Genomic DNA, 15,036 nt, shown 5'->3' with positions numbered 1-15,036 from the left:
TAGCACTGCTAGCAACCGGCTAGCATTCCCTGGAAACCACCCATAACATCTCAACATCTTGCCTGCTAGCTTTGCATAGTAGCGCACCACTAATACACTTTCGGAAAAAAGGTACAAGAACTGTCACTGGAGCTGGTCGCCGTGATTTTGCCAAGTAAGACATATTCCTGGATCAACATTATTGTCCAAAAATATAGACTTAACCCAATCCCTACCCCTAAACCTAACCTTACCCATAATTTATTCCTAAAATCAGAGGGAAATGATAGCTGATTAACAAGGGTGTAGAAGCACCTAACCCTGATTTTAAGCCTAAAACAGACATTTCCTGAAAAGTTATCTCTCAATTCTGATTGGTTGATTGGAATGTTGTTCCAGGATCAACAAGGATGTTGATCCAGGAACATGTTGTACTTGGTGAAATCACGCTCACCCACTGGAGCGGTACCCTTTCAAAATGTACTAATATGTATCATTTAGGTACTAATTTATACCTTTAAGCTGCTTATATGCACCCTATCGTGATAAATAAAGTACAAAGGTGTATCATTTGAAAAGGTACCGGCGTACTGCCCTGTGACTGTTTTTGATCAGCCTACGTACACCCTGATACATACTGTGTCCATTTCGTACTCAAAACGAACAGACGAATTGTCAGTGCGAGTTATACGAGGGGTCAATCTTCAGGTTCGACAGCTCTTGACAGAGTAGTGGAGGCAGCCTGTAGCTTACAAGCACAGCTGGTGAATACATCAATGAGCCTTAGCTTTTATCGGGGCCAGCAGCTGTCTATAAACAATACTCAGTAACGTCACCCGCACAACTCGGCCCAAGCTGGCAGCTCACTAATTGCCATCTAAACAGGGTGGAAAGAAGGGCAAAGAAAAATACAATGGTGGATCATAACACTCGAAAGCTAATCCTTCGGTCGGCATGCTCTTTCATAGCTGGCATTTGACACCATCCCTGAAGTCATCCCCGTTGGAAAGACTCTGTTATGGGATCCTTTACGGTTGTGTAAGGGGGTATCGGAGTGTGCGTAACCAACTCGTGGCTGTCGTTTGTAGCGCTGGTAAAGGAGTAGTTAAAAGCACTGTGAGTCAGATGCATGCCGTATTGTTGACGAGCAGCGTGCGTTATGGGGATATGATATGGGTGCGAGTGAGGGAGTGTCCAGGCATAGTTGTCCTAGACACAATGATTAGGCCGAAATCTCTGCGGAATGCTGGGGCCTCATTAAAGAGACAAATATAGAGTAGTGCATTTTGGTGCATGTAATGAAATCCTCCACGTTATGTGCCATGAATTAAGAAATGATAAATGCTGATGGTAGATCTGCAGGAGAGCTCAGGTCATCAGATGCCTGGTTGTTTTCAGCATTATCAGTTACATCTAAGCTAACACTTTATATAAAACTCCCTGTCACATGATACACTGTCATTAAATTGGGCAAGAAGCGTACCTTTTGCTTGTTATCGGGCACACCTTTCACACAGATAAAAAGGGGTTTAAAATTGTACCTATTGGGGTACAACAGCTTGTCCCTGGAGCAGTACCCTTAAAATGACATATTTGTACCTTCTTTACCCCTAATATGTACATATTAGTACCTTAGAGTAGTAATACATACCCTCAAGGTACTAATATGTACCTATTAGGGGTAAAAAAGGTACAAATATGTCCTTTTAAAGGTACTACTCCAGGGACAAGCTGTTGTACCCCAAAAGGTACAATCCTGGCCATTTATTTTTCTGTGTGTTGTATCTTATCCACCCCTTATTTATCCTTAATGTAACAGCATGCACCCTTTAGTGGTAGATAAGGTACAAAGATGTACCTCTGATGGTACTTGCCTACTGACAAGCTGTTGTACCTCTAAATGTACAATTTTAGGACTTTTCTGGCAGTTTAGGGCAGTGGTGCTGTTAAAATTTCTGGGCCCCCTGAACAGCATATTGACCCGGGCCCCCTCGGTGGGTGTCTGCGTATCTGATCAGGGCCCTTGGAATCGTCCTAACCTTCCCCCTGTTACGATGTACCTGGTTTAGGGTGTTGTAGGTGTTTACTTTTTGGACCAAGTTGAAAGATCCCACCTCTTTGAAGATCCAAGTCTCTATAGGGGCGTTCGCACCAGAGGAACCTTTTTATAATTCCCATAGTTTCATAAGTACATGCTTTTTGGCGTGTTCGCACCGCAGGAACTAGTAACAGTTTTAGTTCTAGGAACTCCGTTTGGGGGAACTAAATTAGCTTCTACTTCAGAGTAGGGTCTAAAACAGTTCTATAGGAACCACCAGTGACGTAAGTGAATGCTGATTATCCAAACGCATACAAAACACCGGCTATTGGCATTTTTAAAGAACCATGTAAAAATATTTACTCCACGAACACCTGTTGCCTGCAGTATTGTGTTCTTTTCTCAGCCTTGATGATGTAACACTGCAAATTTTCATAGGAGATTTAGTCAGATTTTCATTTTCTTTCAGTCACGGAAATTGTGCATTTCCATCTCCGTTATCACGAAACTCAAAACACACAACAAAAACAGCTTTGATCGTGGCTTCCACCATTCACCGGTTATGGACGTTTGTAAATGCCACGAATAAAGATGTCGCTGTCGGTCGCTTCAGAGTTCTGCCAATGCGAATGCAACCAGGAAAACGTCCAGAGGGGGAAATTGCTTCTCTAGGAACCACCATGCTGGCTAGGTAAAACTCTTGAATGTCCCCTTCAATTTCATTTGTCTATTTTATTGCCCATCAGGTGAAAACTGAACACCTAATCGCTTTAAAAAATAATAGCATATCTGTCCTCAACACGCCACATGATTGGAGGTATCATTCATGTCTGTAGCACATACAGTACAGAACAAGTTGCTGTCTAGATTTTAATGTCTAGTGTTAAGAATTAGCTCAAATCCCTAAACCTAGGCAATTTTAATACCGATGCTTGCCTTAGCAAGTCCCACTACTAAAAATAACATTCAAATGACACTGTTTTCGAATAGTCAAAGTAAACTCAAAAGTACATCTTGAGGTTAATGCCTCACCATACCAACAAATGGAAGAGTTAAATTCAATAACCAAGAATCATTGGTGTTAGACATCCAAGTTTGCATGTTAGAATTGCTACAGCACTGTTCACTTGGCTGTAAAGTTGGTTGAAGACTCCAGCTCTCTGATGTTGAGTAGAATGTGAGCCGAATGTTGTGAAGGCAAGAGTTGGCCCAGGCCGGGGGGAATGTTTGGGAAGGTAGAGCTCTGGCACTGCTGCCCTGATCACAGGCTCATGTTTCAGTAGAGATTCTGTGAATAGTGATGATGACGCCTGTACCATATGAAAGTCATCTTGGCCTCATAGCTATTCCATCGATGTGTATTGTGGGGCTTTAAGCTGGCCACTTCCTACTCAAGAGTTTCACTATACCTTGCCTATTAGTGACTATGTAGGCACTAGCTTTAAATGTGTTACGCCTTTTCAAAATTGAGACCCTTCTAAATTTTAAGGAAATTACTTAGCGGTTGTGCCTTTAGTTACTCATTGATTTTGTAACCAACATCCAGTCATACAGTTGAACAAGAGTACAACATACTTCAACAAACTGTCAGTGCCAAAAACTTGTTTCTTATGTCCATTAGCCTCTAAAGTAGTTGGGCAACACGGATTACACATGATAATGAATGGATTAAAGGTGTATGAAGTGTCATGGTGTGGATGTTTGTTTTTCAGATGGCCGAGGACTTGAACTAGGTGGGTGAAGGGGAATTCAGTAGGACTTTAAATGGAAACTCAACTCTATGAGATACAGGGATGAAACTGAATACTTGGGGATGTGAATAGCTAGAAATGTGAATTGGGAATGGGGTCCATAGCTGCCCTACTTAACTCTGTGTGTGTGTGTGTCCCTGTGTGTCAGAATCCCTGGTGTTCTGTGCCCAATTTTTGGCACCCCTGTAAACATGTGCTTTGAAGAGGAGCCCTATAAAAACAACACTAGTGGTCATCAAGGTACACCGTCAGTTTGGCCCACCCAAAGACAAGTTCTGCTGGGAACTTTCATGGGTTATTTTTGTTGCTGTGTTCCTGTTCATCGAGTTTAGATAAATGAGTCCAAGTTGTTGACACAAACATCATGTGCATCAGATGATTGTCAATGTACATCAATTACATCAGTGGTCTAGTCTCGGGTTCACTTATCTGGCCAGATAGAATAACTTTATGATGTCCTCTGTAATGAGCTATGTCAGTCATGCCAATCTTGACCACTGGAGTGGACAAGGCTAGAGGGACTTTGTTCCATATACACCCTCATGATCACTCCAAATAATCCAGAATATTTTAATGAGTTATGTTACATTATAGGTTAGGCATGGGGTCATTCCAAAGTCTGGTACGTGTGAAAGAGAGAGAGGGGGCTTTCTGTGGGGTCTTTCACCTCTCAATGGTTCCAAAGTGCTTCAAAACTCTTAGACATAAGATCAGAGATGAGGCACATCTTCTTTTAAATTTGACCTGCAATATCAGTACATTACTGAGATACAGATCACAAAGAAGGATGCATATTCTTGTTTTCGCGTTCACCTTCATATATCCTTCCTAACATATTGAAAAATGTGGTTTACGTTTGAGTTAGTAACAGCATTTGCATGAACAAGAATACAAAAGAAAAGCAGGAAAATAACTGTTCAAGCTTTCCATCTTTCGATTCTCTCGTAAGATATTTCTAGCAGTAATGGCCCTCTGCTGGGGCCACTGTCTATCCTTCAACAGTCTGACCAAGATCACAGAACTTCAATATTTTCATAGTGTCCTCTCTTTGATCTCCCTGTGTTAGCTTGCGTCCCATGGTGAGAGTCTTGGGGAACACACACAGAGACTCTGCCCTGCGACAACAGGACATTAAAATGTAAGCTCAGGGTTTGGGACCTGGATGGTGACGGGGTGACAGGTGTGAAAACCAGCCTGAAGACACACCGACTCTTGCCAAATTTAGCTACTGGAGGCCAGGAATAAGAAGGTGATGGCCCAGAGTGATGTCTCTGTTGTAGTTAGCTGCTGTCACCTCCACGGCTTTGTTGCTTTTGTCTTGGTGGTCCATTTTGCAACATTTTTTGTCACATGCAAATGGTGGAAGGGTTTGAGATGCATGGTGGCCCAAATGTAGGCTTTAGGTGATGTGAGGAATGTGTACTGCTGCCAGTGGCAATTTCACTCAGCAAGATTCACACCTTTGAGTGTCTTAATTGTTTGTCGATGGGATGGAATGCAACGAATGGTGTCGAATGAGTCATTTACTGTATTTTTAAATGACAACTTTTGCTTGGTTGTCTTTTTAAAAAAATAGAATGCTTGTCCAGTCAACTAAACAAAAACTGAAAATGTACAGTATCTTCCTCAAAGATGGTTGGCACCTTTAACCTTAAAAGGCTAATTTAAGTATTACCAGTCTGATGCTAAATGGATGCCACATGTTGGGAAGAGATTGTGTGAAACAGAAGGTGCTTCTTGCTAATTACTCTAATTTACAGTAATTAGTGAGGTGGGCATATCTCTCCTCCCCCTGGCTTGTTTACTGACTGTCACTAATCGCATGGAAGGAAGAGAATATCTTAAACCTGCCACCTACTGTTTGAAAGACCTGAGATCAAGGTCTTTGATAACATTTGGTACAACCTCTTAACACTGGGTGTGTCCTTAAAGAGACAGTCACCACCGTGTTTGAACTTTACATAAATAATTTTCCTTTTGTTCTGAAAGGAAATCAGACTTAAATGGTTAACATTGTTAGTTAAATCTAAATAAGTAATACATTAATTTATTTTTTTATTTTTTTAAATAATCATTTATTATTTTGGGATGTGTTAATAATTCACGCAAAATGTCACATTCTAAAAAAATATTTTATTTTATTTAAAAAAAAATTTTGTTGACGTGACAAAATAACTCTCAGACTTTCAGATACTCAAACTTTTATTTTCAAATAATGAAATAAATTCAGCTATTGTAAAATGTTTTGCATTTGTTGAACATTTTTAGTATACTTTTCTGTTCTTTTGTTTATTTGCATCCGATTTTTTCCTTTAGTTTAATTGCACCAATACGCCTTCTTGACATTTTATTACAAATATGACAATAAAAACTTTCAATTTATCAGATTTTGTGTCAGTAAATAATATTATATACACATATAATGTTTGTTTAAATATTTTAAAATAAAATAAATGAACACAAATTTCTTAATGATAATGATGCATTGCCTATTAAAAATGCATCAACCAGATGCAATGCATTTATCATTGATAATTATCAATGATAAATGCATTGCATCTGGTTGATGCATTTTTAATAGGCAATGCATAAAGATTGCAAACCTAATTTTCTCTCCATTCACAATCACCTAAATCATAAACTCTTTACGTCTTAATTCCCCGAGTTCCTGCTATTACTCTCTCAACGTTCATGTGACTTAGTTACTGCTCAAATAATTTAATGCTAATCTGAAGCGTGGCTGTGACAAAAGCTCTGGAATGTGCTTGGTGTGGACAGTTATGAGTCCACCTTGGTGTTTATAGCCAGAGAGATGCAGTTTCCCTCCTAATGCGAGGTGTCGGGACCCCTGTAATACTGCTATCTTAGGTTACACGAGCATGAGGGTGAACTTCACAATAGCCAGTGGGTGCCTTCAGGTTTTGGGGCCTAAAGCCTAAAAATCTACACAAGGTGTTTGACATTGCTCATTATTACAGTTATATTTTGACTGAAGTCTAATTCAAAGTCAGTATGAAATTGTTCTAGAAACAGTGTGTATTCATGCAACCACTTTATTCTGTAAATTGCAACTCAAAAGTAACAATAAAATAACATTTATGGGCGTTTACATATCTGTGGCAGTTTATGTCACAGGATTTGAGTATTATTAAAACAAACAAATTTAAACTATACCATTATAACTGCCTAACTGGATTATTATTAGTCAAGCTGCAATTTCATCAAATTATGCAAAACGTGTGAAAATATTTTTAATTGTTTGTATTTAGCAGACATCAAATGCTAATTATGAAATAAGCTATACAATTTTGTTAAAAATGTGTTCTATCACAGAATGCTATTAAACACAATACATGACACTGTTGTGGAAATTACATTTGTTGATTCAGAAAATGACATAATCCCTCTGTGATGTATGAATGTTGACTGCTGGACAATATTGGAAGACAAAGTTTTAAGTCTAGTCTAAATTTTAAGCTTTATACAGGAACAATAGTGCAGATAGTGGAAGAAACACTCTTAAATGAGACCTGAATTCAAGATCAACACCATCTTTGAATTGCAGTTTATCGTAAAGGGCCAGTTCAACCAAAAATGAAAATTCTGTCATCGTTTAAAGATCTGTAAAATTGGTTAATCTTCGAAACCCAAATTAAGATAAATTTCTGTCTCTCCATTTAAAGTCCAGTTGACCAAAATTAAGCGGACATTTACTTGACACCATTTTCAACTAAAAATGGAAAACTTTCTATGTGTTTTGGCTGTTCATTTAGGGTTTTGCGTTTTGGGGTCTTGAAAATGCAAACTTCCAAGCTTTATAATGGCAGTGAATGGGTGTTGAGATTTTGAAGTCCAATGAAGTGCATCCATCCATCATGAAAAGTACTCCACACAGCTCCGGAGAGTAAATAAACGCCTCCTGAGGCGAATCGATGCATTTTTGTAAGAAAAAATATCCATATTTAAAACTTTATAAACCGAAATCTCTTCCTTTCGTTAACTGCCGTATGCGTGTTCATGAGAGACTGGTGTTCCAGCAGATGACATAGGTCATACCCTCTCGAGTTTCATTAAAAATCTCATAATTTGTGTTTCAAAAATGAACCAAAGCCTTATGGGTTTGGATTGACGTGAATGTGAGTAAACAATGACAGAATTTTCATTTTTTGAATGAACTGTCCCTTTAAATGTATAGGTCATATATTACACAACAACTTGAATTCAGTCCCTTTGGTATGCTGAGATCTAATATCCCCCATGTCCAAAATGCTAGTTCCCCTCTGGCAAACTCTCAGCTACGCCATCCCCTCATAATTCTCTTTTTGTCAGTGCTGCCATTACTGAAAACTTTGGCGTACGTGTGCAACATTATGGACCTTGTCCTATCAGCACTTGCGCCCTCTGCCAAATCTCCCCAACTGGCCTCGGTCAAACCGAGCAAAAGTGTCTGAAACCAAGTTGCACATTAAAGTGCAGAGCTGAACTCTAGAGGCACTACTAAGGTTCCAAGAAGTGAAACAGGAGCTTTTCGCTTTTTCAAAACAACAGTGTACAGACAAAACGGGAATGGAAATGATGTGATTAATGCCCTGAGTAGAACATGCAATGGGTGGACATCGTTTTAGGGGATTTTGAGTGCTTTGGCAAAACTACTGTGCATTTCTGACAGCGCCATTTGGATTCTGTAACGCTTCCATTGTTTCTCATTGAATGCCATGCTGGGTGTCTCATCTAAGGGGCTTCCCGACCCGATCCAGACTTCCAAAGCCCCCCTCCTTCCCAGAGAACTTTTATTATCATTTCTGAAGAAGTTTGAGAATGTAAACACAATGGGCCACATTCGGTTAGATGAAATGTCTGGTGGCACCAGCAGCATTTTTTAAAGGGATAGTTCATCCAAAAATGAAAATTCCCCCATGTTTTACTCACCCTCAAGCCATCCTAGGTGTATATGACTTTCTTCTTTCAGACAAATACGATTGGAGTTAAATTAAAGAATGTCCAGGCTCTTCCAAGCTTTATCATGGCTGTGAATGGGTGTTGACATTTTGAAGCCCAAAAAAAGAGCATCCATCCATCATAAAAAGTACTCCACACAGCTCCGGGGGATAAATAAAGGCTTTCTGAAGCAAATCAATGCGTTTGTGTAAGAAAAATATCCTTATTTAAAACTTTCTAAACAGTAATCTCTAGCTTCCACTAACTGTCGTACTTGTGTTTACGAGAGAGTGGCGTTCCAGCGGATGACTCAGGACGTAGGACGTGTGGATATGCTAGTCTCACGAGAAACCAGTTTTATTTTCAGCAAATGAAAACCAATCTCCTCTTGGCCTTTTTTGGAAATCCTCTGACATTTTTCTTTACAAATCCTCGTTTTGTACATCTAATTTGTGACCGGTGTTTTGTTTTGCTTTCTCCCTCTGCACTTCCGCGTTCGTCACTGTTGGAACGCCACTCTCTCGTGAACGTGTGCACGACAATTAGTGGAAGCTGAAGATTACAGTTTATAAACTTTTAAATAAGGATATTTTTCTTACACAAACATTAATTCAGTTCATAAGACCTTTATTAACCCCTCGGAGCAGTAAGGAGCACTTTTATGATAGATGGATGCACTTTTTTGGGCTTCAAAACCCTAACCCCCATTCATTACTATTATAAAGCTTGCAAGAGCCAGGACATTTTTTTATATTTTTGGGTAAAAAAAACATTTTTGGGTAAACTACCGCATAAACACATTTCATTACACCAAATACACAAAATAATGTTCTTTTTAGCAACATCATATGACCCCTTTAATTCCGTGTTTTTGTATTGGTCATTTCATGCCCAGACCAGATTTGGATCTGTTCTCCAGTGCCTGGTCTGACTAATGGAATAGTTCACCAAAAATGAAAAGTGTAATCATTTCTCCTGTTTTTCCAAGCACATAAGATGTTGGTTAATCTTCAAAACACAAATTAAGATATTTTTGTCCCTCCTTTAAAAGTCCAAGTAACCAAAACCTAGAAGATCCAAAAAGGTCAAAATCCTGCTCCTGGAGGGCCAGTATCCTGCAGATTTTAGCTCCAACAATCTCCAACACACTTGCTTGGAAGTTCTAGTGAGTCTAAAGACCTTGATTACTTAGGTTTATGTGTGTTTTATTAGGGTTGGAGCTAAACTCTGCAGGACAGTGTCCCTCCAGGAGCAGGTTTGAACACCTCAGGCATCATAAAACTGAACCATATGAAATAAGCAGTTTAATCCAAGTCTTGTGAAGAGATACGATTGCCTCATATGATGAACAGATTTAAATTTGTGTTTTGAAGATTAAGCAAAGATTCTGTAGCGCTCCTATCATTTCTTATTGAATGGCAAACCAGTTGTCTCAAAGGGGCACTCCGACTCCATCCAGACTTTCAAAGCCCCCTTCCTTCCCAAACAAGGTTTTATTACCATTTCTGAAGTGGTTTTGAAAATGTAAACGCAATGGGCCGCATTCGGTTAGATCAAATGTCAGGCGGCACTGGGAACGGCTTTTATTGGTCATTTCATGCCCATGCCAGGTGCAGATGTAGCCCTTCAGATCTGGATCCGTTCCACAACCGTGCCCTTGTGTACCGAGGCAAAAAAGCAGCATGCTGATTGTTTCCCGCACTGCAGTCTTTAAAGTACTGCGGAGTGTAATCCTGACTCCTACAGCCTTGTGAAACATTAAATGTTTCTTTAAGCGCCAGTGGCGCCGTCCAGCCTGTTCTGCACTTAATGCGGGCCCCATGCCAGCCTCAGGGTGGGGGGTCTGCGCCGCTGGCACTGAGTTCGGAAAATGGGAACGCGTTCTGCCGGGAGAGGGAGGAATGTCAACGAAGTGGCGATCGGGTCCAAACGATGAGAGATGTTGAGGGGCTGTGGTCATGGCCCTCCACCAACCCCTGTCCCAGTAGGGCCGAACACAAAGAAAAAAGCTTTGATGCCGTGGAAGAGATACGGCTGTGTTCATATTTGTTTAGACAGAGACCCAAAGCTTGATCTACTTTAAAGAAATAGTTCACCCATAAATGAGAATTATTTTCTCAATGCTGTTTCTGTGGAACACAAGTTAAAATGTAATTTTCATTATTATTTTTTTTAACTAATACTTTTATGGTTGTTTTAGTTCATTAATACGTTAATTAAATTATGATGATAAATGATAATGATAAAATTTTAATTTTGTTGTTGTGCATATGGAACAACATGAGGGTGAGTATATATCAACTGAATTTAAATTCTTTATTAATTTTCTGTTCCATTAACAAGCTTTTATTTTAACTTAATTTAAAAGTGTAAAATCCAACGTGTGGTTTTCTGTTTTCAGCAGAAGGAAAACAGCACGAGTCCTCTGATCTGGTTCACAATGCTTGGCACAATGCGTCTCAAATGCTTAAAGAGTGAACCGCTCTTGTGGGGTGGCATGGAAAGGCTCTGTGATCTGATTTACTTAATCTCTCACATCAATACATTTCCGTGTATGTCTTGGGAAAATTCCTATGGTCCGATCCTTGTGTAGAATGTCTTGTGGTCCATTTTTGTTTAATATGTAATATATATACAATATGCTATGAAAAATGAAAATTATTTATAGTAAGTTATCAATTTTTTTACATTTATTAAAGCACTTCTTATTCTAAATGTTACATAAATAATTTCTTGAATTTGTTAAAATATGTATTACAATTCAAATGTTCAGAATCCTAAGTGAATCCTACGTTTCATGTCAACTTCATTACTTCACAGATTTACTGTGATCGTTGCCATTACAGAGAGTCAATTAAGTTGAAACACAACCCGTTCTCGAGCTCAGGACTAAACAGGCTGAACCTTGCCTCTCTCACAGTCTCATACTGGATAACAATGGCGTGTAGTTAAACCTCAATGTGTTTTACAGCTTTGGATTGCCCTGTCTGGCAGGATAAACACCATTGGGTATCAGATTTAATATCAACCTGTATATCTGTATGCTCGGTGCTCCTAAAGAGCGTGGTAAAGCGCTTGTGCCCCATGTATGCTGGAATGTGAGCGAGTGTGAATAATCGCGCCACATCCAGGTGTATTAAGTCTGGGTGGCAGACAGGGTTGTAAACTGGTTGGTCTGGACTTTGGGATATAATTGTGTTGCTCTAATCCATTTAAAAATCACAACCAAATATTCAGATGTGACATGGGAAACATTGTCGTTAGTAGAGAGTTTTCTCTCTTTTGACTGTATACAAATTCTGATTTGCTCATCTCTTCAGTTTTGGGTCTTTCTGGCAGTTTCCTCATTTTAGAGGATTCTTTCAAAGCTTTAGAAATGTTCTAGGCACAATATTACATCTTTGAGTATACACAAAATATACTAGTATAATTAGCACTATTATAGTGATGTTTGTAAAAGAACAGTCACCCCAAAAATTAAAAACTGGTGAAAGTTAATCACACTCAGGCCATCTAAGATGTAGATGAGTTTGTTTCTTCATCAGAACAGATTTGGAGAAGTTTAGCTTTACAGCACTTGCTCACCAATGGATCCTCTGCAGTGAATGGGTGCTGTCAGAATGAGAGTCCAAACAGCTGATAAAAACATGGATTTGGATTTGTTTCTTACAAACACGCAGCTTTTGGCTTCACAATATGTTAACTGATGGACTGGAATGGTGTGGATTGCTTGTGGATTATTGTGATGTTTTTATCAGCTGTTTGGACTCTAACTCTGACGGCACCCATTCACTGCAGAGCATCCACTGGTGAACAAGTGATGGAATCATAAAGATACATTCAAACTTGGTCACAATATAAGAGCTAATGGCATTTGATTTCAAATTACGCCAACAGTTGTGAAGACGTCAGATAACGCCAAATTTGGATCAACATACAAAACTGTCAAATATGATCCTTTATTATATTGTAATCACACAAGCTGTAATCATATGTTTGTTGAATCTTATTAAATTCAAATTTAACATCACTGCTGTAAAACCAGGCTCAAAGCACCTTGAGGTGACAAGTTTTCAACATTTGAGTGTATTATGAGTTTTGAGTGTTGTGGGGGAGGGTAAAATTTGACTTGGGCTTGACTTGGGTTTATTTCATACTCAAAATTACAGTTTTTTTTGTCAACTGCTTACAAACAAAATCTTTACTTGTCACACAGTTTCTGAAAGCTGACACTCAAACACCAGAACCACACACCAAATCTGCAAAATTTTTTTGCAAACCACAACACACAATTCTCTACACTGAATAAAAAAAATTCCGTAAAACTTACGGTAAAAAAAACGGCAGCTGTGGTTGCCGGAAGTTTACCGTAAAAAAATACGGTAGCAACGTTTTACGTTTTACGGGTTTAACTTAAATTTACAGTTAAATACCGTAATTTCATTTACTGATATAATGTTAATATACCAACCTATTGAAGTACTGAAATCTGTTTTGTACCTTTGTAATACACTGATAACCACCAAATGCAGGTGGTGATGAGAAAGTCACATGATGAACCAAAGCCCATCACAAGCAGCTTTTAAATAATAGCATATATAGAAGGTGCACAGTGTCATTCACACAACCACCAAACACCATCATGGTAACACACATGAAACTGAAATAATGCAATAAACATTAATTTAACAACATTATGTGTAACATACAACCCTAATGTACAAAACTGATAAGAAAAAACTAAGAGAAACATAGTTATTTCAACAAAAAACATCAAATTTGAAATGTAACGCAGGGAATTCTGGGAATGTCAATTTACCATTATTCACTGTAAATTATAAGTTTTTTTTCACTTCCAAAAACGGTATACTATCGTAAAATTAATGTCCAATACATGTAATGTCCAATACAGTTTTTCACCGTGTATAGTAGGGGAATTTACCGTTAACCATTTAACAGGTTTTTACAGTAGCATTTTTACAGTCTTTTACCGTTAAATTCACGGTCATTTTTTACAGTGTATGTAACACACAAAAATCTAACAGGAGTTCATATTATGGCAAAGGTGTTTGCAAATGTTTGCTGTTGAGATGTGTTTGTGATATTTTGAATGCAGTTCTTCATTTTGCAAGAGATGTGAGGCATTTTGCATTTTGTGTGTGCAATTCTTGGATTTGTGTGTGAAGTTTTGAAAAAAAGAGGCAAAGTTTTGAAAATGTGTAAGCCGTTGAAAAAAAACCCTGTATCATCGGGCTTCAAAACATTAGAATTGCAGTGCATTAGTCGTGTACATCACTTTGCCATACATTCATAGTACTTTTATTCTCCGTTTTTGTTATTTTTAATGCCTGGCGATAAAAATGAGTCAAAACCACTTTCAGAAGAAAATCACATGGGATTCGAATGATCAAATTTAAATCCAACACAAATCAAGCTTAAGAACGATTTACACTTTTCAAAGCTTCAAATTAAATATGGTTTTATGCATTTTAAATTAAAAGCGTTCTCTAGACGTTTTGGCGATGCAGGATTTGAAAAAAGTTTGAGACCCCTAGAAAAATGAATCTACTTTGAATCTTCTAAATTATGTATTTTTAATTTGCAAATATTATAATATTACATTTATTTATTTATTCTATTGCATATTATTATTTTATTTTTATTTATTATTTTATTAAATGCATTATTTACATTTATTTATTATTAACAATTTGAGTAAAAAGTTGAATTGAAAAACTAAAACGTCTTGACAGCAGCACTCAAGCCAACATGATCTCCACGCATTCGAGCAAAATCTGATAATCCATGATATATTTTGCTATTGTATCAGCTTTGAATTTCTCCAGATCTGTGGATTTAACTGTCAAATGAGTTGTCCCGCTTCTCAACTCTCAGAGCTTCTGATTCATTGCTTTCTCATGAGTTTGCTCTGAATTAGTCCACCACATTGCGTTCCTCTGCAAACAAATCTTTGACCCTAATTAGGGCGCCCTCAGTAGCTCCGACAGGTTGGGTTCTGTGGGACCAACACTTCGAGCTTCTTCCCAATCGCTGCAGCACTGAATTGAGAAGCGCTTGTCACAACGGTCCCTTCCTCTCTGACCTGAGCTCAGCTTCTTGAGTCACACGCTTTAGCAAACAGACTAGAAGCTGATCCTAGATCAGCGTTTCAGTTAAAGGGAGGGATCCCAGGAAGGGACATGTTCCAACATGCTGTTCCCGCCTGGGTGTTAATCACGCTGGACTGTCCCCACCCTGCCCTGCCTCTGCAGGGGGTCTTTAGAGGGGAGGCTGAACGAGGGGACTTTACTGAGGTGCTTTTAGACTAAC

The sequence above is a fragment of the Sinocyclocheilus rhinocerous genome, unplaced genomic scaffold (assembly GCF_001515625.1).
Source record: "Sinocyclocheilus rhinocerous isolate Xijiao unplaced genomic scaffold, SAMN03320098_v1.1 scaffold954, whole genome shotgun sequence".
Taxonomy (NCBI): Eukaryota; Metazoa; Chordata; class Actinopteri; order Cypriniformes; family Cyprinidae; genus Sinocyclocheilus; species Sinocyclocheilus rhinocerous.
Note: the sequence above shows the minus strand (reverse complement) of the source record.